Source organism: Protopterus annectens, chromosome 14.part0 (assembly GCF_019279795.1).
Source record: "Protopterus annectens isolate FY-2018-M chromosome 14.part0, PAN1.0, whole genome shotgun sequence".
NCBI classification, from domain to species: domain Eukaryota; kingdom Metazoa; phylum Chordata; order Ceratodontiformes; family Protopteridae; genus Protopterus; species Protopterus annectens.
The window spans coordinates 1,105,573,165-1,105,596,315 of NC_056748.1; positions in this window are offsets into that span (position 1 = coordinate 1,105,573,165).

Sequence of the window (23,151 nt, forward strand, 5' to 3'; positions counted from 1 at the left end):
TACTAAAGTAACTGAACTCAATCTCTGTGCATCCACTACTCTCTGGTTCTTTAGCTATTTTAATGACAGACGGCAATCTGTTAGATGTCAGACCTCATTCTCACCTTTCTTACCTATCCAAACAGAAGTACCCCAAGGTTCCATTCTAGGCCTCTTCTCTTTAATATTTTTACTAACAATCTATGCTCTGCCTGCTGCACCTCATATCGTTTCCAGTACACAGACAATCCGACTCTTATTACCCTCTCCAACATCCATACTGACCTTCCCTCCCTCATGGAGACTGCATTTAACACCACTGAACAAAGGTTAATCAATAACCAACTCATCTTTAACCCAAAGAAAACTAAACTTCTTTTCCTTCCAAAATCTTTGTCTAACCTTAAAACTTCCTTCACTCTCTCTTCTCTAGACAACTCTGTCATACATGCTGACTCACATACCAAAGTTTAGAAATCAATTGATGATCAACTGAAATTTGACCTTCATGTCCAACAATCCATCAAAAAGACCAATCAAAAACTCAGTATTTTATATATAAACAAGAAAATTCTTATCCACCACCTCTAGGGCATCAATAGCTCAAGCCTACCTCCTTCCTTGTCTACTCTAGACTTCCCCTATATTCACCCATCTCCAAGCTAATCTTTTAAGCAAACGTGAACAAACTTACAACCAGATAGCTAGATTTGCCTGTAACCTCCCTTACAAATCCCATCACTGCCTTGCCCTAAAACAAATTCAGTGGTTTGAATTTCCTCAACTATTACAACTTTCTCATCTACAGATGACACATTCTCTACTTTACAAACCTGCACCCAGTCCCTCCGTGTCAACCCTCATATCCCTTTATAGAATTTCACAATCTCTCCATAGCACTGACCAATATCTACTTGAGATCTACAGATCTAACAAAACAATAGGCAGACTACTTTATAACTACTCTATATCTCAAACGTGGAACAACCTCCCTACCAATATACATTATATCCAAACTTCATCCCATTTCAAAACAGAATTGAAGAGTTACCTTGCTAACTCTCCCTCCTTCACCTGCCACCACCCTACCTAACTTTTACTTAACCAATTGCTAGACCATATCATTTTCTCCTCATGTGACTCTATGATAACTCTAATTCCAGCACTGTGGTTCCTTAGCTGTATCACTGACCTGTGTGCTACCTAAATTTCATCTTTTCTCTGCCGTTACTATGATATCTCCCACCTTCCTTCTCACTCTTTATGCTCTTGACTTTAATAGACTTTATTTCCCTCCCCTCTACCTCTACCCCCTATTTAATACCTCCTCCTCTCTGACTATGCAATTTTAATCATTTGTTATTTTAAGTTTTTTTTTTCTTTCTGATGACCTATTGTATATCCTCATGTCATATATAGCTTCAATGTATATAGTTATGTATCCAAATTCATATTATTGCAATGTTAACTTTATCATTTGTTTCTTTGTATGGAGATTTTCTCCTTGGGCCTCCACTGAAAATGGGCTACCTGCCCAGTGGACTAACCTGGTCGACCAAAGATAATTAAATAAATAATACATAAATAATGAATCTGGAAAATCTGAGCTTTGAGTTTTTTGAATTTTTTTACTGAAGGCAAGGACAGTGGACATGCTGTCCATTCAGTATACCTTCACTTCACAAAGGTATTTGACTTTTGACATGCTACAAGTAATTAACGTCCTAAATGCACTCCATAGTGATCCCTGTGTACTTAGGTAGATAGCAAATCATCTAAGCTACCAGAAAAGGATGAAGACTCTGCCACTGTTTTTTGTGTCCTATTAGACTCCTTAGGGACAATCCGTGTCTTGATTTTCTGACAAATGTGGATTTTGCAGTCCAAGACTTCTTATATCAAAGACTCCCTTATTAGCCTAATACATTGATGGGTTACTTTTAACCATTTTATGACATTCAAGGCTATTTATTGAAAGATTCCTGTCATGTTTTCAGGAAAAATGAAAGATGAATTATGGGGTGATAACACTAGCTTTTTGACCATAGATATTGAATTGTTTTCGAGTATTCCCCAAGACAGGGGTTTAAACTTATTTATTGAGGCTCTCCTAGCATTTGACATTAAACTGCTCATGGATCTTCTGGAGATAGTGTTAAAAAACTATTTTCTGTTTTTCGATGGAGAATATTACAAACAAGTTCAAGGAGTTGCAATGAGGGCACCTTGGGCTCCCATTTTTATGAATATGGTTATGTGTTCATGGGGACATGATTACGGTTTCAATTCTAAATATGCATAATGTTTTAACATTTGAGATTTTTGGATCATATTTTTGTTCTGTTCGATTTGCGGCTGGGGTGCCTTCTGTGCGGAGTCTGCATGCAGTCATGAGGGTGCTCCAGTTTCTTCCCACTTTCCACAGACATGCAGTAGGTGGATTGGGCATTCTAAACTAGCCGTAGGTGAGAGTGTGTATGTGAGTGAGTGGTACGAGTGAACTACCACAGCAGGGCTACCCACCCAGTGGTGTAAACCTTTGCTCGAGATGATTGTCACTGCTGAAGTGACACCCCGACCCCATGTACAAAATGGGAAAAGGGGATGAGGATGGATGGATTTTTATTCTTTGGAATGAGCGTGTAGATGAAGTGAATGATTTTGTTAATTATCTTAAAACAATTTTTTTTTTAATTTTACTTTCCAATTTCACACTGAAGAGATGAATTATTTTTATAGTGAAGTAAGGCCCAGCAAAGCAGGAGAGCCGCAATGTATGAAAAAGCCATTTAATTCCAAAACCATTCTGAAGAAGTCTCTGATTTGACAGAGATGAAAGTGCTTAAACTATTAGAGTGTGGTTTCGGTGGTGTTTTAAACAAGACTGCTTTTTGGAATTAAATGGCTTTTTCATACATTGTGGCTCTCCTGCTCTGCTGTGCCTTACATCAGTATCTGTTTTTGGTGTTTCTGCATTTGTTTGAATTATTTCTATGTTCAAGGATACAAAAAGGTTTTTGTCTAGTGTTTTTAGGAAGTCAACTTTTTCCATTTCATATCTACACTTGGCATCCTTTTACTCAGAAAAAAAGTCAGTTAGTTAGGTCAGCTAACATAATTTCTGAGGAAATTTTATTTTTGTAGGAGAAGCCCATTTTAATGCATGAGAGGATGGAATTTGAAAAACAACTTTGAACATAGAGGGCCCAAATAAACAGTAGGACAGTTACTAGAAAGTCTGGATATTATAATCAATATAAATATAGATATGAGGGGGAACTTACTAAGATTATTGACTGAGATTGCCCTCTTCCAATATTTTTAAATGTTGGAGGGAATTGTCTTACTAGGGGTCTAGTTTATATGGATATCTGACCCTGCTGTCATTGTTTTTACACCAGGAAAACTGATCATCCATCATGCAAAAGGATAAAGGAACACTACTGTGATACTTTTAAAAACTGTACTAACAATGCCATCTATAGATACTCTTTACTAAGCAGTAATAATTGTATTTTTAAATTCACAATTTTAGAAAAAGTTCCTACTGACTCTAGAGGTGGAAAATGGATTAATAAAACTGAGATTAAAGAAACATTGACAATTTAAGACTGAATGCTGCTGAACTCCCATGATTAAATTATTTTATTTCCTTATACAGCATATTAAAATCTCTCTTTTCTAAATTATAAATATGAAAGTTATGTACTCACCATAACTATGCATCTGTGTTTGTTCATTCTTCATCAACAAATGGTTCTGGGATCCATCCTCATATCCAGCTGGACCTCATTTATTTAGACTCTTGGATCTGACTTTTGAACTTCTCCCTTTACCCACAATGCCTCAGAGGCCTGTAATACCTCAGATCAGGTTTGATGCCCTGTGAAACAGAAGGACTAACCATAGCCCATATTAAAAGAAAAGATAAAGGAAAGATAAAGGCTCAGATAGGAACAGTGGTTCCAATATCACTATCAGGTCACTCCCAGATAAAAGATCAGGGGGAAGGTGGTGGTGGTGGGGGGGAGGGGTTGAGGAAGAATTAAAATGGAAAACACAGATACATAGTTATGGCGAGTACATAACTTTCATATCTGATGTTGTCATTTTCATTCATTCCTCAACTGATAGGACAGAGTCCCAGCTATGAGAACTTTGGGTGATCCTCATGGAAGGATATTCCAGAGTTCTGCAGAAGCAAAGCCAGCTTTACTTCTGGAGATCAAATCCAACTTGTAATGAGCAATAAAGGTATGAGCATTGGACCGAGTGGCTGCAGCACAAATATCATCAATAGAAACTCTGGACCAGAAAGCAAATAAAGTAGCCATGGATATAGTGGAGTGACCTTTAGGAGGTATGACCAAGAAAAGGCCTCATTGACTATAAACAAACAATATGCAATCTGTTAACCACTTTGCTAAGGTAACTCCTGGGGGCAAAGGAAGATGAACAACTAAACTGTTTTTAATAAAATTCTTTGTCAAGTGGAGATAAAAATGAAGCTGTCTATGCAAATCTAAAAGATGAAGCATGTGTTCACCTTTGTTAGAAAAATTTGGGAAGAAAACAGACAACTTGATGACTTGATTAATGTTTATCTCTGAGCCTACTTTGGGCGGAAAGGAAAGGTTAGTACAGCATGTGACCCTATCTTCATGGAAAATCAAGTTAGAGGATTTTGAGGAGAGTACTTGGAGTTCATACTCAGCTTGCTGAAGTAATGGCTAATAGAAAAATAATTTTCCCAAAAGGAAACTTGACATCAGACTTGGCTGAAGGCTCAAAAGGGGTCTGAACCAAACCCTGCAGTAACAGCATAATATCCCAGGGAAGAGTAAGGTATTTAACTGGAGAGATAAGCAAAAAATTACCCTTAAGGACTGTTTTACACAGTTTTGAAGAAACTAGGGGGAAGTATTATTGCCAGTATGACAATTCAAAATGATTGCTAACTGAACTTTGATAGTGAAAAAATAGCCCCTTCCTGAAAAATTGAAGCAAGGAAATCTAGAACAGCAGGAATTGGTGCAGTAAAAGCATCAAAGTCTCTCTGATGGCCCCAATAAGAAAATCTTTTCCATTTACTTTTATAAATTTTCCTAGTGGAATCTTTTTGGGATGAAAGCACTATCTAGCAGACTGGGTAGGAAAGCCTTGGCTGTCTAACTGTTAATGGAATTGGAGAAACCATGTGGTTAACTTGAGGCCTGCAATGTCTGGATTTGCCATGCTCAAGGGATGAGAGATTGGATCTGGACCAGAGCCCAAAATCTAGGTGGATGTAGAAGATGAGATGACAGAAAGGGAAACCACACTTGACAAGGCCAAAAAGGAGCAATAAAGATAACCTTGCTCTTCAACCAAAGTGCTTTCTGAAGAAATTTGTGGATTAGAGGTAAGGGGTGATAGGTGTAAAGGAGACCAGAGGGCTAAAACTTTATAGGTTTCTCCTGATACCACTGGGCTGATGAGCTACTATTTTTAATATTTATATGACTCCCTTAGTCAAAATTTAGGGATAACCATTATTAACCATATCAGTCCTCTCTGTAACAGTCCATTCCTGTAGTCTCAGACTTCACTGCACTTTAGCAGAGCAGGCCAGCTATATTTTTGGGAGTAGTTTAGCTTGCCTAAAGACCAAAATTAGAGCTCGACATCATCAAGTCCAAAATACTGCCCCCTATTTTCTGGTAAAAACGTAGTTGATGCTGTTATCCTAAATTTTATTACAGTCCTTAGTACACATTGAGCAAAACACCCACTGAGCCATTTCACTGGAGATGAATGTGGCTGCCCTGGTTACTGTCTCATAATAATGGTATTATATAATTTCCCTTATTTAAGAAAAAAAAAAGGAAAAACAAATGGTCAAAGCTTCAGGTATGCAAAGGTACACCTACTGTATTTTGCTGTTGTAAGAGCTGCAGTGTATCACAGCTCTACACATCTCTACAGTTTTCTGTTATCACTTAATACAGAACTATATTAGTTATTTATTTCTATTTATCCTTTGTTGACTGGATTTGTTGCACTATGCTAGTAGCTTCTTTTCAGGGGAGACCCAAGGTAGTATTTATACTACCTAGAAGGAATTTGGCCAGGGTATCAGGGGGTTTCTCCTACTCTTTGGAAGGAGGAAATGAAGCGCTCCCTGGATGAACGTGCAGAGGAGCTATGGAGAGGAGCATAAGACATCCTAATGAAGCAAGGAAGAAGAGATGAAATACATGTTAGAGATGGAAAATAGAGGCCTGGAGACACAAGTGCTGATAGATTTGATGAACCAGGCAGAGCTAAAGGAAGGAAAAGTGAGATGGAATGACATGGTGGAGAGAGAGTATTACAAGAAGAAGAACTGAGTTCATAGGTACATACTAGGCTATCGGCACTGGGGCCTATACAAGCCCAGCCAAAAAGATACCCTGGCTTTTGCCACCCAAGAAAATTATTTTCCTCTGCCACTGTTGAGCAGAGCCACAGAGGTGATCCCTGGGGTGAATTTCCTATTTCCCATCCAATCATCAAGATTTTTCTTGAAGAGTACTAACGAGGAGCTTTGTTTGATATAGATAGGTAGTTTATTCCAGAAGTCTCTGGCACAGGAATCTATCCCTCTGGCATGTTCTGTTTATTGTGGTGACAAGGTTAAGTCCCTAGAGCGTGTAACTCAGAGGGATTGGGATTTCTTTAAGTGGAGCATGTCCAACAGCTCTGGGTTTAACATAGGTTTGTATGCTAGGCAGAGATCACCTCTGAGTAGGCGATATGCGATGGAGTAAAGCTGGAGTTTTTTGAGACGGTCTGCGTAGGGCATCTGTTTGAGGCTGATAATCCTCTTTGTGAGGTATTTCTGCAGCCTTTCCAGTTGCTGTAGATGTCTTGTGAGGTACATACCAAAAGGGGCGTTGTAGAGTTTGGAAACACAAACAGCTGGTGAAGGAAAAGCAATGGAGATGTTCCCACCTGGTAGAGTAGCCAGTTTTCAGGGATTTTTATTACAAAAAAAAAAAAGTTATGCAGAAGTAGGATAACTGTAGGAAGAAACTGAGACAAGGACAATCATTTGCAGTTTCTCAACAGCCATAGAGAAGATGAGCAGTGATGAGAATAACAAGTAAAGGTGATGTTAGTGTTGATGCTAGTGTAAACAGGTATGACATTAGGGAGAGTATTATTTTGCCAGTAGGGTTTAACATTAAAGACATAAAGCATTAATTCATTTGGAAGCTGAACATTTTTGTGAAGTGACATTTGAAAGCTTTAACTTGCTGGAAAAAGTTATGACTGAAACAGAAAAAAAGAAGTACAGTAGCACCATGGCAACAAAGCCTATTTATTTCAGAGCTTGGGACTGCAACTAAAAAGGAAAATAAATGTGCAATTTAGGACTTCCGATATGGATGACTGTGAGTTAAAATTGTTTTGTTTCACTATGTAGTAAATTATATAAAGTTAAACAAATGTGAGATAAGAAAAGAATGAACTGGGGGTTGTGTGGAAAACAATGGATGTTAAGAATGGAAGATTTGTTAGCTATTGGACCCAACCTAAAGTATTTTATTTATGTGGGGATTAAAATTATTTAGTTGGTGCAAGACTGTAACAACTGAACATGTGGCCAATGAGGGGAGATGGGAGAACAGCAAAAAACTGCAAGCCTTTTTGACAACAATGTAAAGAAATTTGGCATTTGTGGTTTAACTGTCTTAGAAAAGGAAAGAGTAAATGAACAGGAAAGCTCAGTGGAAAGACAAATAGTAGAAAATATTACTACAGACGATGTTGAAAATGAAGGTGTAATGGGGAACGGGGAAACGTTAAGCAATGAAGAGGCAATTAGAGAAGAAATAATAGTTTGAAGCAAGGTTATTAATATACAGACCGAAAACACAGTTGCAATTTTAGAAAGTCAAGAGAAAGAAATGAAGACAGGAGAAGAACACGCTGTGAGAAGGAAAAGAAAATAAGGTTTGAAAGTAAAACCAAAAAAAAAGAGGAAAAGGTGATATAGGAATTTTAGAATTCAGCGTCCATAGCATTAGAAATGATGTAAGAGGCTTACTGTGGAGGAATGGTATAAGAAATAAATAGGATGGTTTTTGCTCGCTAGATACCAGATATAATAAAGAAGAAAAAAGAAAAGAATAAGGTAGTTTGGGAGGAGTAGGAAATGGGATATGGATGGAATTGGAATCTTATAAAAGTGAATAAATAAGAATCTTAGATGTAAAAATAATAACAGGAATGGTAGGGATATGTGCTATGAAAATGAGACAAAAATGTATAAGATTAACAGTGAGTTATGCATATACTTATATGGAGAAAAAGTTGTTGGGGAGAATTTTATTAGCAAGTTACTAACCAAAGGGAATATGGTGGAGGAAAATGATTGACTGTAATAAAGAAAAAAATTAACATTGTTTTTGGAATGTAAAAGAATAATAAAATGTGGGAAAGTTTAAAAATGAATATAGATGAGGTTTAAATGTATAAATATGAAAATAATATTATTCTATTTATTTTATTTTTTATTTTTATTTTATTTTACATTTAACTGGGAAATTCTGACTGGACCAGGTCCATTTTCGGCGGAGGCCCAGGGAAAAAAGCTCCAGTATTTAGTTATACAAAAACAGTACAGCAAATATAATACACAAATAAGATGTAGTAAACAGATTACAACATGTATGATGAACATAATAATACAACAAGAAATTACTAAAATACTCCAAATAAACGATGATATGGAAAATATGAATGACAATATCAGTTATACATTGGTAAGGGAAGAAATATATCAAGTAATTCAACAGGTAAAAGTTGTACTTTTCAAATGAACAAAGAATGCAGGTGATCAGAGAGCAAATCGGGGAGTTAATAGCAGTGCGGGTATGCTTGTGTGATGATTATATGGGAAGTATTTTATAGTAAAGAAGTGTAATACTGATAAATGGGAGAAATAATTGTTGTTGACAAAACGGATGCTGTGAAAAAAAGATGAGATCATTTGTTATATACAATAAAATGGAGGACGTGGCATTATTAGCTGAAATAAGAAGATGGTTGTGAATGAAAGGGCATAAATATCAAAGAAAAATAATGAAAAAAAATAGAACTGTATAGTTATTTTGTGTTAATAACCTATAAATAATTTTAAATTTAAATGTAAAAATGCGAGTGTAGATAACTGATTTAAAGTTTTATATACGGTTTAAAATGAATGTAACTGTTAATAAAGCTCCACCTACTCTCTTCAGTAGCTGGCTAGGTGCCATGGAATCTTTTGCATCAACCCACTCGACTCTCATAGCAAGTCAATGGGACCTCAGTTTAACATATCAAATGAAGGACAACCTACCAAGGAGTGAGGTACCCCCCTATACTGCACTGTCATCAATCCTTCTACCTGGTGTGTGAATAGAACACAGACCTTTCTGCACCAAAGGTGAGTGTGTTACCTGTTCTGCCACTGACACTAATGCCTGAATATTTACTATCCAAATGCAATGCTTCTCTTCCTATCAATTTAGTTTAACCAAACAAATTAGGTAAGTGTGTGACCATTACATAGAACAGTCCCACCATTTTCAAGCACTGACGAACCAGATAATCCTGAATCTAATTTTAATCTGGCATGCAGAAATGGTTGTCTAATATATGCCTGATGCCACAGAGGCAGGGCAGCTGTTTGCACCACTGGCAACAGGGACAGACTTGTCTTTCTAAAAGTTCTAGCCAGAGTGGATAGGATGAAGGGGCTGATGACCATCTCTCCTATCCTAGGGAAAAGGGAGGGGAAGGGAGAAACCTGATATCTGTGAACTTCTCGTGGAGACCAGAAGCCTCTCAAGACATCTAAGACCAACATTAGAGGGTGGCAGACATGTCTTGATGTCACTTCACTGTCCCTACTGCTAGTGATATTGACTTGCTGCCAAAGAAATAACGGCTCCTAGGTTGTGCACTTGTCTCGTCCTGTCTGAAGATTTGCTCTCCAACCCTAACAATGAATACTGGTAAGGTCAACTCCGTGAGAAGTTGGTAGCCGCTCCAGGTGAAAGGTCACATCCTGCATACCCAGCAGGAAGCCACTGTTAGAATTCAGGGATGCATGTGAACAGAAGCTAGAGAAGGCAGCTTAAGGCTGCATGTGGTCAGAACAGGAGATAAAAAATACTGTCTAAACTCTTAACACAACTTCCATACTGGCAGGGAGATGATAGTAAATTAACTTGGGGTAATAAATATAGAAAATGAAATGCCACCACTGTAAATAATCTGTGGATACTGTAAGTGGGGTACAACCTCATAAGATCTCACTCTGCTTTTTAAAAGATTATTTTTGCTAGTTCTCCAGTACCACTATACAGGCATTAACTCTTTCAAGACAGAGAGGCCCTCTATGCTATTCCCAATTTACAAGAACAGCTTGGCTAAACAAGACAATGACACTATTTAGTACAAAAATAAGGGACATATATCTGAACATTGTCTATAGGAACTTTTCAGGTGTTTAAAGTCTCTGAATTTTCCTTCACAGCTGCCACTTAAATGAGTATTAGATATCAGTCAACACATATTCAGAAACTCCTATATCAGGCAGTCATAGCATTTATGTGGTCACACCACTGTTCCATTACTCTTCAATTCTAGTCCTTTGTAACCAATCCATGGCAGAGCTTGCTAAACATTTAGGATTTTTGTAGCAGGCAAAGAAGCATACCAAAAATTCCTGGATCTGATCCAGCCACTCCAGTCTTTATGACTACTACTTCTTCTTCTTCTTCTTCTTGTGAATTAAAGTATTTAGACTTGGTATCTCCTTTCATCTCCCAGACAAGGCATTCCTGTATTTACTCCATGTGCATGAAACTTGCTGCCCTGCTTTGGCTCCTCCTCCTTATCATGGGATTGGAGTTTTTCACTTCCATGGGCTGGGCTTCTCTTGCAGGTCCTCCTGCTTTGTGCTGCTGGAACTGCAGGGTCATCTTCCCGTTTTTAATTTCTCCAAGTCTTTTGGGTTTCTATTACCGTCCCCATTTCTAAATCAAAGTATGATTAAAGTTCATGAAATTAGTATTGTTTCACTCTCTGATGTTAGCCAAAAGTGCTCTTCGCAGCACCCGCAATGTGCCCAGTAATGACTCCTTCTGCAGTTCGTATGGTGTTACATGTATTGGTAAAATATCTAAATACGATTGTAAATTCTTTTTTATAAGACCAGTTGCTCCTACTACTATTGGAACTGTCTGGGTGTTTTTCTTCCACATGGCTCTCGTTTCTGCCTGCAGATCGAGGTATTTTATGACTTTGTGTCTCTCTGTACGCAAGACACTGTAGTCACGAGGTGTGGCAATTTCAATGATCAATGCTACTTTTGTCTTCTTTTCTTGGATCAGTATATCCACTTTTCTAGCATCTATCTTTTGGACTGTTGGTACTGGGTGATTTTATGTGATGTAAACTTCATCATTTTCTATGATTCTCTGTGGCTCATATTTCCAGTGTTTTTCATCAGCTTCGATACCATAATGTTTGCACAATCTCTAGTGTAACAATCTCATCACATTATTATGCCTTTCAGTATACAGTCCCTCTGCCATTAGAGAGTCGAAACCAGCAATAAGGTGTGTGACCGTTTCCAATTTGGTTCTACAAAACCTACATATGTCTGTTTCTCCCACATGTTCAATGGATTTAGTAGTAAACCAGCATGTATGTAGCCCACTATCTTCGGCTGCCAAAATTTACCTTTCATTTCTTAATGTAAATTCACCTCTCCTTAACCATTCCTGCATTTGTTCTTGATCAACATGAGGCTCTTGCAGAAGTTTTCTATACTTGCAACTATATTTATGTTTTTTCCACATTTCTTGCCTTCTCATCTGGTCCTTCACCTTATATTCTTTCTTTTGTTTTTTAGCACATTCAGTTGCTGCCTGGTTTTTATCCACTTCTGGTTTGATTTCCATTCCTGCTTGACGTCGATATGCCTCTGCTAAATTAAGCAGAGATGTTATCTTAGATTTATTCTCCTCATGTTTCAAAACTTTCACCACATTTGGATCTTGTGAGGTCAGTAAACATGTGTGGAGTCCCATGATTGCATATCTATACATGTAATCAATTTCAAGGAGGCCCATCCCTCCTTCTGAACGGGGAATATGTAACCTTGGTATACACTGATTTTTATAAATCATTTGGTGAGCATGAAGCATCCTTCTTGTTTTAATATCCAATCTATCCAACACTTTTTGGGGCCAGTCAATCACTCCAAAACTATTTGTTAGGACAGGAAGAGCAAATTGATTTATAGCTTGGATCTTGTTCATAGGTGTCAATGCTGTTTTTAGGATTAATTTAAGTCTTCTAAAGTACTCCTTACAAAGCTTTATTCGCATTTATTCATGTTTTATTGCTGATCCTTCATCAATTCCTAAGTATTTATACACCTCCTCTTGCTCAAGTTCTTTTAAATCACATTATTGTCTCAAACTGATGCTTTCCTGGTGCTGCAATTTTCCTTTTTTAACGGTTGCTTTTGCACATTTATCAAGACCAAATGACATTCCAATATCATCTTAAAAAGTTTTGACAACCTGCAGCTGTGCTTTCAGTCCCTCATTTGATGAGCTGTACAATTTTAAATAATTGACAAAGAGAAGATGAGAAGTCATTAGACTTTGTTGTTTTCTAAAAGCCAAATTATAGCCATGACCTAAGCTGTTAAGTAAACAGCGTAATGGATTAATGGCAAGGCAAAATAGCTACAGTGACAGGGGGTCACCCTGGAATAGCTCCCTTTGGATTTTTATCCCTGGGATAATAATCTGTCCTTTATCATGGCTTAATTGCAAAGTGGTCTGCCACTGTTTCATGGTTACTGTAATGTAATCAATCAGTGTAGGATGTACCTTACACATTTTTAAGCACTCTTTTATCCATGCATTTTTATAGTCAATCCATGCCATACTTAGATTCTTCCCTTTCTTACAGTTCTCCACTATAACTTTATTTAACAACAAATGATCCTTTGTTCCATATGACTTTCTTTTATTGCCCTTTTGTTCTACTGCCATAATTGAGTTTTCTTCTAAATGACTATAAACTCTGTTGGCATCAATCCCCTTGTATAGTTTATACATCATCAGAAGACAAGTTATTGGTCTATAATTTTTAGGGTAGCTTGCAGGTTCACTCTTAAGAGCATTGTTTTTCCTGTTGTTTACCAGTGCGGTGTCTGTTCGGGGTGTGCATATAAATAGTTTTTACTCATGGCTAAATCCTCATGTAAAGAGGTTAATACTTAAAGCCAAAAGTTAGGTTTCTGCATCTGGGCCTGGGGTTTTTCAATTAGAGTCTTTTCTCAACTTTGTTTCAATCTCTCTGGCTGTTATTTCATCTGATTTCATATATTGTACCTTTAAACTTCTTATTCTTTCTTTTACTTCTATCCATTTAGCATCTTTGCTGTGTTCCACAGAATCTTCATAGATACTTCGAAATGTATCTACTTCCTCTTTTTTCAGCGGTCTAGCAATTCCTTTTACCTTATTTTCCAGTTCTCTATAAAACTTTTTTGGGTCATCAGTAAATTGCTTATTTTGTGCTTTTCCCTTATATTTATCTTTGTATCTTCTGAGTCTTTCCACCTGTTTTGAAATTTTTAGTTCATCTCCAATAGTGCATAACAGATCCTGGTCTGTTCTAATAATGCGCATTGCTTTTATCACATCTATCTTTCTTAATATTTTTGTTGATCTATTCCCTCTTCTATAATCTTCTAACAATGACACTTCTTGTCTTAGCTGCTTTATAGTTTTCTCTATTCAATATTTCCATGATGGTATTCGCTTTCACCCCCCCCTTTTCCCTCGCTACCCTATGTTCCTGTGGTAGAATTTTATCGGTTATTAACTTAGCAGCACAGTAATATATTCTGGTTACTTCTGTTATATCACAAGGATTTCTACAGACAGTCCTATGAACCTATGAACCTAATTACTGTGTTTATTTGTTTTATCAAGCTTCTGACTTTTGGGGTTTTATTAACCTTCTGCTGTCTATTTCTCTCATTGATCTTGATATATCTGTCTTTGTTTATTAAATCAAGTAACTCTTCTCTTAACTCTTTTTCTTCCATACTGAGGGCACATCCCTTGTTTTCCATGTCCTGCGGGCATTCTATAGAAAGTTCTACAACATCTTCTTGTGGCGCATTCTCTTCAATTTCACCCTGTGTCATCTGTTGTTCTGTCATATGGGAACTCACTGGCCTATCACTCATCAACATTGACTGCATCAGAGTTTCCATGGTTTCCTGTTCCTTTCCTTGCTGTCTAGCTTCAAGTGAACTTTTATACTGGTTTCCTGTGGAAGGCTCCAAAATATCTTGATATGGCACCTGACCTGTTACTTCCTGTTCCACTGGTTTCCCCTTAATTTGGATATCCATTGCTCTATCCTGTTGTTGTGCTTTTCGCATTTGATTTTCTACACTGAATTCTTCTCTTAGCAGCTGTTTCATTACCTCAATTTCTATTTCTTTGATTTCTCCATTACTAATCTCTTTTTCTACTTTTCCTCTTAATCTTATTATTTTTGTAAAATTTTCCATATCCAGATTCCTTTGCCTATATTTTTCTTCAAATATCTTTTTGTATTAGTTAGTTTTGCTTTCTCCTTTGCATAAATATTACACCATATTAAATCTCTTTTCCTTTCCCCATCCATATTTCTTCTTCACATGTTTCTGATCTTCTTGCTTTTCCTTATTCTGGGGACTCACTCCATCAGGTTGTGATGTAATCTGTTTTAGACCTTCTACATTAAATTCTTCACTTTGCAGGCACTCCATAACTTCAACTTCTATTTCTTTAACATCTACTTTACTAATCATCTTTTCTACATTAAATCTTTGTGCTTTTAGTCTTTTTATTGTGAAATTTTCCATATCTGGATGCCTTTGCCTATATCTTTATTTGAATATCTTTAAAACTGCCTTCTGTATATTAGTTAACTTGGCTTTCTCCTTTGCATAAATATTGCACCATATCAAATCTCTTTCTTTCCCATGTCCATATTTCTTTTTTATATTTTTCAAATATCTCTAGGTTTTGTTTATATTTTCTCAATTCTTCAGAGGCTTCTTTTTCCAAAGAGATCAAAGTTTCTTGATCTATATACTGTTTTTCAAAAATCTGTTGCATTAATGAAAGCAAATTTTTATTTGAAGCTTGTGACAGTTTTTCCTGCAGAATTATTTTAATTTCCTTTAATTTCTCTCTCAATCGTTTTGTATATTTTGTGTCTGGAAATTCTGGGCTTTTTACATAATAGTAACAATACATAATTTCTTTCTTATCCTCAGTAGTCCACTGTCTCGTCTTTATAGCTCTTCTTTGGCCAATCAAGTTTTGCCATTTTTGTGGACTACTACTTCCTTCTACAATGGGGGGGGGGCATCCTCCCCCCGAGCCTGGCCTGGCCCCATTGTAGGATTGTTTCTGTAGTTTGAGGATTCTACACTGTCATTATTTCCAGTCCTGTCACCAGTTCACCTACAAGGATTGGGCACTTTTTTATCCTGGGTCTTGTGCACCCAGCTATCTTTTTTTTATTTTTGATTTACTTCTGTCCATGATATATGCTATATAAATACAGTCTATATATCAGTGTTGCCTTGGTGAGATTTTGCGAAAAACAAGGCCCACCTCACGAAGGTACTCACCAAGAATTGAAGATGAATTCAATTTCAGCACTACTACTACGCTCCTTTGCTTGCTGACATTTCATCTCTCCATCAGGATGTATCTTCCCCAGTGTAAGTCTCCTTCCTGATCTATATTCCACCTTTAGTTACAGCTATTTCATCCTCTGAAGCCACCCTGAGAAGTATTTGTTTGCTGAGACACTTAGACTTAAAGAATAAGTAGAAAACTGTGTTTCTGCTAGTGTTTTAAAGATCATGTCATGGCCATCTTACAGTCACTTAGGCAGATTAAACATAATGTTATATTCAGTCATTTAATTTCTTCGCCATTGGGATGAAATATTAGCCTCAGCTGAAACAAGGTTTGAATAACTTGGACAGAATCTAAGCATTGCAGGTCCTCATTTTACTCCTTTAACATTAGGCCAAGAAGCCATTAATTTTATAAGAATGCATTTTGCATATAAGGGGTTTCTATTGTGTCACCCTATTGTATCTCATCTATAATTTGACCAATTCACTTCATGAGAGGTGGCACTGGGTCTGTCTAAGGTTCTTGTCATAAAAAATTCCTCTTCCTCTGTTCCTAAACCTTTTTCAGGAAACCCCCTATTCTTATATTGTCTTTCAGTTATCTACATGTCATTAGTATTACTGATCTGAATATAAAGATTATTTCACACATCTTTAATTGTCTCTGCTTGGACTTAGATGATCATTATCCTGTGCTGAAAATACATTCTTGTATGGCTTAGATTTTCTGCAATGCTACTGTATTTTCTTTTCCTGTTGTTTAAATATCAAGTACTTAATTAAATAGCCCAAATATGTCAATTTGCAACATAATAAGAATACACCATACATCACACAACTGACGGGAAAATATGTCTGTATCTATGTCTTTATTTATATCTGTCTATCTATCTATCTGTATCTACCTGGGTGTAGTTCAAAATATCTAAACTCAAAATATCAAAAAAGAAAACCTATTTTAAGCAGTGGACAAGCCTACCTCCAGACCTCCTGCAAGTTATATAAACAAACTCAGTGATCTCCCAAAAATGAAACAGTGCAAATTCTGAGTTTTCAGTATTCTGAGCTTTAGATATTTTGACTTTAGATGAAATTAATGTCTTCCATGTAATATATGTGTATATGCATAGGTGGACTCCCTCTTATATGCAGCCCCCCAATACATCAATTTACAAGCCGCTCTTAAAAACAAGATCCAATCCTGCTACCATACAATAGCCAAATTTGTCACAGGTTACCCCTACTGTTCCCATTACTGACTAGCTCTGAAAGAACTAAATTGGCTTGAACTCACACGACACTTAAGTGTAGTACATCTGTCTTCTGCACATAAAATGATAGCTGCACACCCTAATCTGTCCTAAAACCCTACATACCTACAAGAACCCTCCACTCTGAAAACAAACAACTCTTAGCAGTCTACATTCCAAACAAAAGAGCTGGACAATCCCTATAGTCTCACACCACTGCTAAGCTCTGGAACTCTCTGACAACAAACAGTACTACCATTGAGAGCTTTAACAACTTGAAACACACCCTAAAAAAATGTAAGTAATCATAACTACCCTTTCTCTCTTCCTAACAGCTAAACTCCTTTCACTCCCTAACAGCTTTCTTTCCTATAAACCAAAAAATACTTCACAAAACTAAAAAAACAACAAAAATGAACTGTACCGCAGGAATGATTTACAACCCAGTTTATTGAAGACAAAATGTTAAAACAAGTTAAGCGCTTTCGTTTGTAGTATTTCCAAACTTCATCAGAACAGTTTACCAAATACCCACAAAGCCCTTGTATAATCAGTTACAACCAACCACAATAATTTCATCACAGTACGAATATTAATTCAAACCTTATTAAATTAAATAGCAAGTTCTTTCTGTAGAATCAGTACACCTTTCATGTGTGAATAAAAAACTTTCAGAACTCCCCCGAAACTTATATAAGTAAATGAAAATGTCATTTAAAAGTGATTTTATAAAATTTATGAATAAGTAGTTGAGTATGTATACAAAACTTTCCTATAAAATATGTTACACACTAAGGACGGTTACTTTATAATTTAGCATCCCTAATTTTAAGAACACTGGTAATACTTATGTTGTAAATTAACTTAATAGATGTCTGTTAGTATTTGTGCTATAAAATGTAAAATGAAAGTTTTAAATGAAATCCAAATCATTTTGGAAGTAAAGCACATTACAGTGTTTATGGTAAATGGGGAGAAGTAACCAAGTAATGGGACACTGGAATGGCTGCAGGGGGGAGGGCTGTGTATGGGGGGGGCCCCATTCGACCATGATTTTATGAGGGGGGGAAGGGCTGCAAACTCAAAGACAACCCCGTGTGGCACAAACTCTAGCTACACACTGATAGTAGGCCATGGAGAATGACTTTTAGAGTCCCTAGCAAACTATAATATTATTTTGCTAAGATTAGAATATTGTTTACCATTAAATGCCCTGCTTTTACCGCAAAACCCACATACTGCAAGTCACCAAAAACAAAATGCTAAAGTTCATCATCTTCTCCCTTCCCAATGAACATCATTGCTGTACATTTAAAAAAAATAGTTATCATTTACTACAAGGTCTGGGACCATAATTTGGGTTCTGTTCTTCAGTTTGTATTTGAAAGTTGGTATCCTACAATTCCATTGCAGTGGGTGGGGTTATATAATTATATACACAAATGTTATGTTAATCAGCATACAGATTTGTACATATTTTTCATAGGCCTTTGTCCAGATTTTTGATGTTTCCAGGTTGAGAGGTATGAGTAGTGACAAGTGTAATGTTAATTGTATTGGTGAGAAAGTTTTTGGCTCTGTAAAGTATTCTAATTTTTGCTAATTTTCTTTTAATGTAATTTTGTATACACAAGTCAAAGCTAACATTATCACCCACTATCATCACTAATAATTTGCTATGAGAAGTGACTTCAATTGTATTATTAAGAGAAAGGATTTAACATTTTTTTCTTGAGAGACAGATTTGAGGTAAAAAAGAAGTATTTTTTTTTTGGGGGGTGAGCATAAATTGCACGTTAGAAAGCTATATTTCAATTGGCCATCAACAAAGTCGCTAGATTTGCCACTAACGCCAAATCCTCTTCTCATCACTGCTCCTCCCTTCACTCCCTAAACTGGCTTGAACTTCCCAATCAACCCAACCTCATCCAACTCACCACAGCCTTCAAACTACTTCTACACCCCTCTAAATGCCCTGCCCTTTCTAATATTCTGCACCCTTATACCCCCCTCAGACCACTTAGATCTTCTCAACACAACCTGATCACAGTTCAAAAACCCCAGCACCCTGCTGGCCAGCTTCTCTTATCCTTTACACTTGCTATAAAATGGAATGCCCTGCCCTTGTCACTTAGGACATGTTCCAACCTAAATAACTTCAAAACTCAGCTTCATTCCTACCTCTATCATAACAGAATCTGCAACTGCACTCTTCTGCCTACAAACCCTAAACATTCTACCCCATTTGCCCCTGACTAACCTCCTCCTATTCTCCTTCCTAATCCCTTCTAAATGTATTACACCCAGTGAACTACATAGTAAAACATACTCATCATGGGTCGCCTTTCTCCCTAAACAAAACTGAAACTACCTGATATTTGTAATTCAGACTGCCTATGACTATGCATGTTCATTGAAATTATTTTTGTTTTTCAGTGTGCCTATGACTTTGCATGTACATTGATATTACCTTTGTAATCAAAATATTTGAACTGTAATAATTCCTTGTTTTGGAGCTTTTCTCCCCAGGCCTCCACTGAAAATGGGCTACCAACGCCCAGTGGACCTCCCCAGTAATCAAACTGAAATAAATAAATAAATAAATAAATAAATAATTGCTGTTAAAGCGTCCAGAGGTGTGCCATGTTGTCAACATGCATTTGAGCATGGGACCATCTGTGTACTGTATTTGGGAGACCTGTTGTGTGGATGGTCATCTTCATCAACTACCCTTTTCCCAATTTTTACATGAGGTTGGGGTGTCGTGCCACGTGTTGCCATCTTTCCCTATTCAATGCCATTCTCCTACCTTGTTTGACACTCATGCCTGATTGTCATAGGTCTTCTGTCACACAATCCATCCACATTTGTGCTAGATGTGCTCATTTCCTCTTCCTGTTTGCCCCAAATCTTCTTCCCTGGATGATCTTCTGCTTTTCTGCATGAGCCTGAACCACCATAATCTATTCTTTTTGACCATTTCTGAAAATGGAGCTACTTTGGTTTCTGCTCTTATGTCCTTATTACTTTGCATGTCCTACAGTGTACATCCTACCACCCATCTCAGCACTTCATCTCCATCACCTCTAGCTTCCTAAGCTGTTCTGCCTTTACTGCCCAGGTTCTGTACCATACAGTAGTAGTGTTCACACAACTGTTTTGTATACATTACTGTTTAGCTTCTTATATGTTCACAGGTGTTTACTAGGCTAATGACCACAAGGACCTTTTTAAGCCTAGCCATGCATCCCAAATATCTGACAAGTTCTGATACCCTTGATAAGTGTAATAATGGGCCTGGGAGATGAACCATTTACAGGTTACCTGTGACCATTAAACATAGGTGGCAAACCAAGGATGAATTTCCGGTATCCCATCCAATTGTCCAAATTGCACTTAAATTGTTTAGGGAGGAACTCTGCTTCACATGAATGAGGGGCCTGTTCCATAGATGGGGTAGTCTCTGGGATACATACCTATCTCTCCAGCAGGCCCTATTTATATCACAGGCAAGATTTAAGTCTTTAGAACAGGTAATTCTGGTGCTGTTTGATTTGTGGATATGCAGGAGGTCCATTAGAGTGGGGCCTGACAATGCCCTGTATGCCAGGCATAGATCTCCCCTCAAAAGCCTGTAGCAGACAGAATACAGGAATAGGGCCTTGAGGCAGTCTGCATAGGACATTTTACTTATGCGCTGTATTCTTTTAGTGAGGAACCTCTGTGGACATTCCAGTTGTTGGATATGACTGGTTTAGGTACATGCCAAAGGGAGCATTGTACTCAATGATAGGTCTAATGAATGCCGAATACAGTAGAACAATGACTTCCTTGGACTTAGATGCTATACCCTTTGTTTATAAGTTGCGCAACATAGAATTATTTCCTCACCACTGTAGACATCTGATGAACAAAGGCTAGATTACTATCTATGTGTGTCCCTAAGTCTCTGACTACTGGGTCAACTCTAAGGGTTGTGTTGTCAATATCATAGTTACCAGGGATGGATGACTTCCCAAAGGATACTATTATGCATTTCTTGGCTTTTAGTTTTAGTCCATGAGTCTGACACCAGACTGTGTCAGCCCCTCCTGTACAACATTTGTGTCAGTGTGAGATTCAATGACAGCTCCTACTTTGCAATCATCTGCAAATTTAGTCAGTCAGAGATCACTGACATTGGCCTTGACTTCTGAGAAGTAAAGCCAAAAAGGAGCTGTCCAAGGACTGATCCGTGAAGGACTCCACTTGTGACTGGCCTCTTTGTAGAGGTGGACTCCCCAATTCTAACTTCCTGGGTCCTGCCTGTGAGCCAGCTGACTATCCACCAGGTGACATATGGGTTTGTACCTAACTTCTTGAGTTTGTCAACAATGACTGAGTGTGGTATTGTGTCAAATGCCTTGGCCAGGTCAAGGTAGACAGTGTGAATGATTTTGCCCTCATACATTTCTTTGGTGACCTTCTCAAAGAAGTCCATCAGGTTTAATACGCATGATCTGCCCTTGACAAAAATAAACTGGGTTGGGTCCAGTGTTTTTAGGTTTACTATATCTCTGTTGATCATCTCCATGATAATTCTTTCCATGGTATTCTTTTGTCATACACTACTCCTGACACTCTTTGCTGGTTAGCTGCAGCCCCTCTGATTCTATTTTTGACCTCCCTGGACTGTTACCTCCCTCTCCACTTAATACAAAAAAAATTACACTTTATTCAGTTGCTTTTACTGTAATTGTGTTCTTCCTACTTTACCACCTGATTTTTTCTGTCTGCTCTGAAGTGTTCAAGTGCTTTCATTCTGCTGCATTTATTACTGCTTGTTAGTCGCCTAATTAAATGTACCTGTTATTCTAAGCATCTTAGTTTTGGTTTTAGCACTTGTGCTGCAGGCCAGTTACTTTACATGTAAGAAGGTTTTTGTGTTCTACACTCTTGTGGACAAACCCTTTTCAAAATCCTCTCTCCATAAGTCCATCCAAGTATTTGGAAAACTCCTGCCAGCCTGCTTGACATGGGCATACTGACACAGTGTAGCAACTGCCTCATGTTCACTGACAACTGTCTTCTCCTAGCACATAATTCTTCTACTTGTGAGAAATGCATCTACATCAGTAAGCTGGAATCTGTGTTGTTGCGTGACACAGTCAGTATTCCTGACAAAGAGGAGATTGCCAGCACAAACAGCACACCACTCATATCACACAACCAAGCACAACACACACCTACCTAGGCAGAGGTCCTCAATAAAAACATATCTAAACATAGCAGAGACCTCTTAAACACACTCACAAACATTCCTCACACAACACCAAATGCATCACACACAGCAAGACTACATGTTGGACAGATTAGATAGGAAAACAAGAAGGATGCTTTCTGCTCACCAAATGATTTATAAAAATCAGTGTAAACCAAGATTATATATTCCCCATTTTGAAGGAGGGATGGGCCTCCTTGAAATTGATTACATGTATAGATCTGCAATTGTGGGACTCCAAGCATATCTGCTGACCTCACAAGACCCAAATGTAGTGAAAGTTTTGAAACATGAGAAGAATAAATCTAAGATGACGTCTCTGCTTAATTTAGCAGAAGCATATTGGCATCAAGCAGGAATGGAAATCAAATCAGAAGTTGATAAAAATCAGGCAGCAAGTGAATGTGCCAGAAAACAAAAGAAAGAGTATAAGGTGAAGGACCAGATGAGAAGTCAAGAAATGTGGAAAAAGCATAAATATACTTGCAAGTATAGGAAACTTCTGGAAAAACCTAATGTTGATCAAGAATGAATGCAGGAATGGTCAAAGAGAGGCGAATTTAAACCAAGAGATGAAAAGTTAATATTGGCGGTCCAAGACAGTGGGCTATGTACACACTGGTTTACAAAGTCCTTTGAACATGTGCGAGAAACAGACAAATGTAGATTTTGTAAAACCAAATTGGAAACAGTCACACACATTGTTGCTGGTTGTGACATACTAATGGCAGAATGACAGTATACTGAAAGGCATAATAATGTGGCAAGACTGTTGCACTGGGTATTGTGCAAACATTATGGTACTAAAGTGGCTGAAAAACACTGTAAACATGAGCTACAAAGCATCATAGAAAATGAAGTTTATATCACTTGGGATCACCCACTACCAACAGTTCAAAAGACAGATC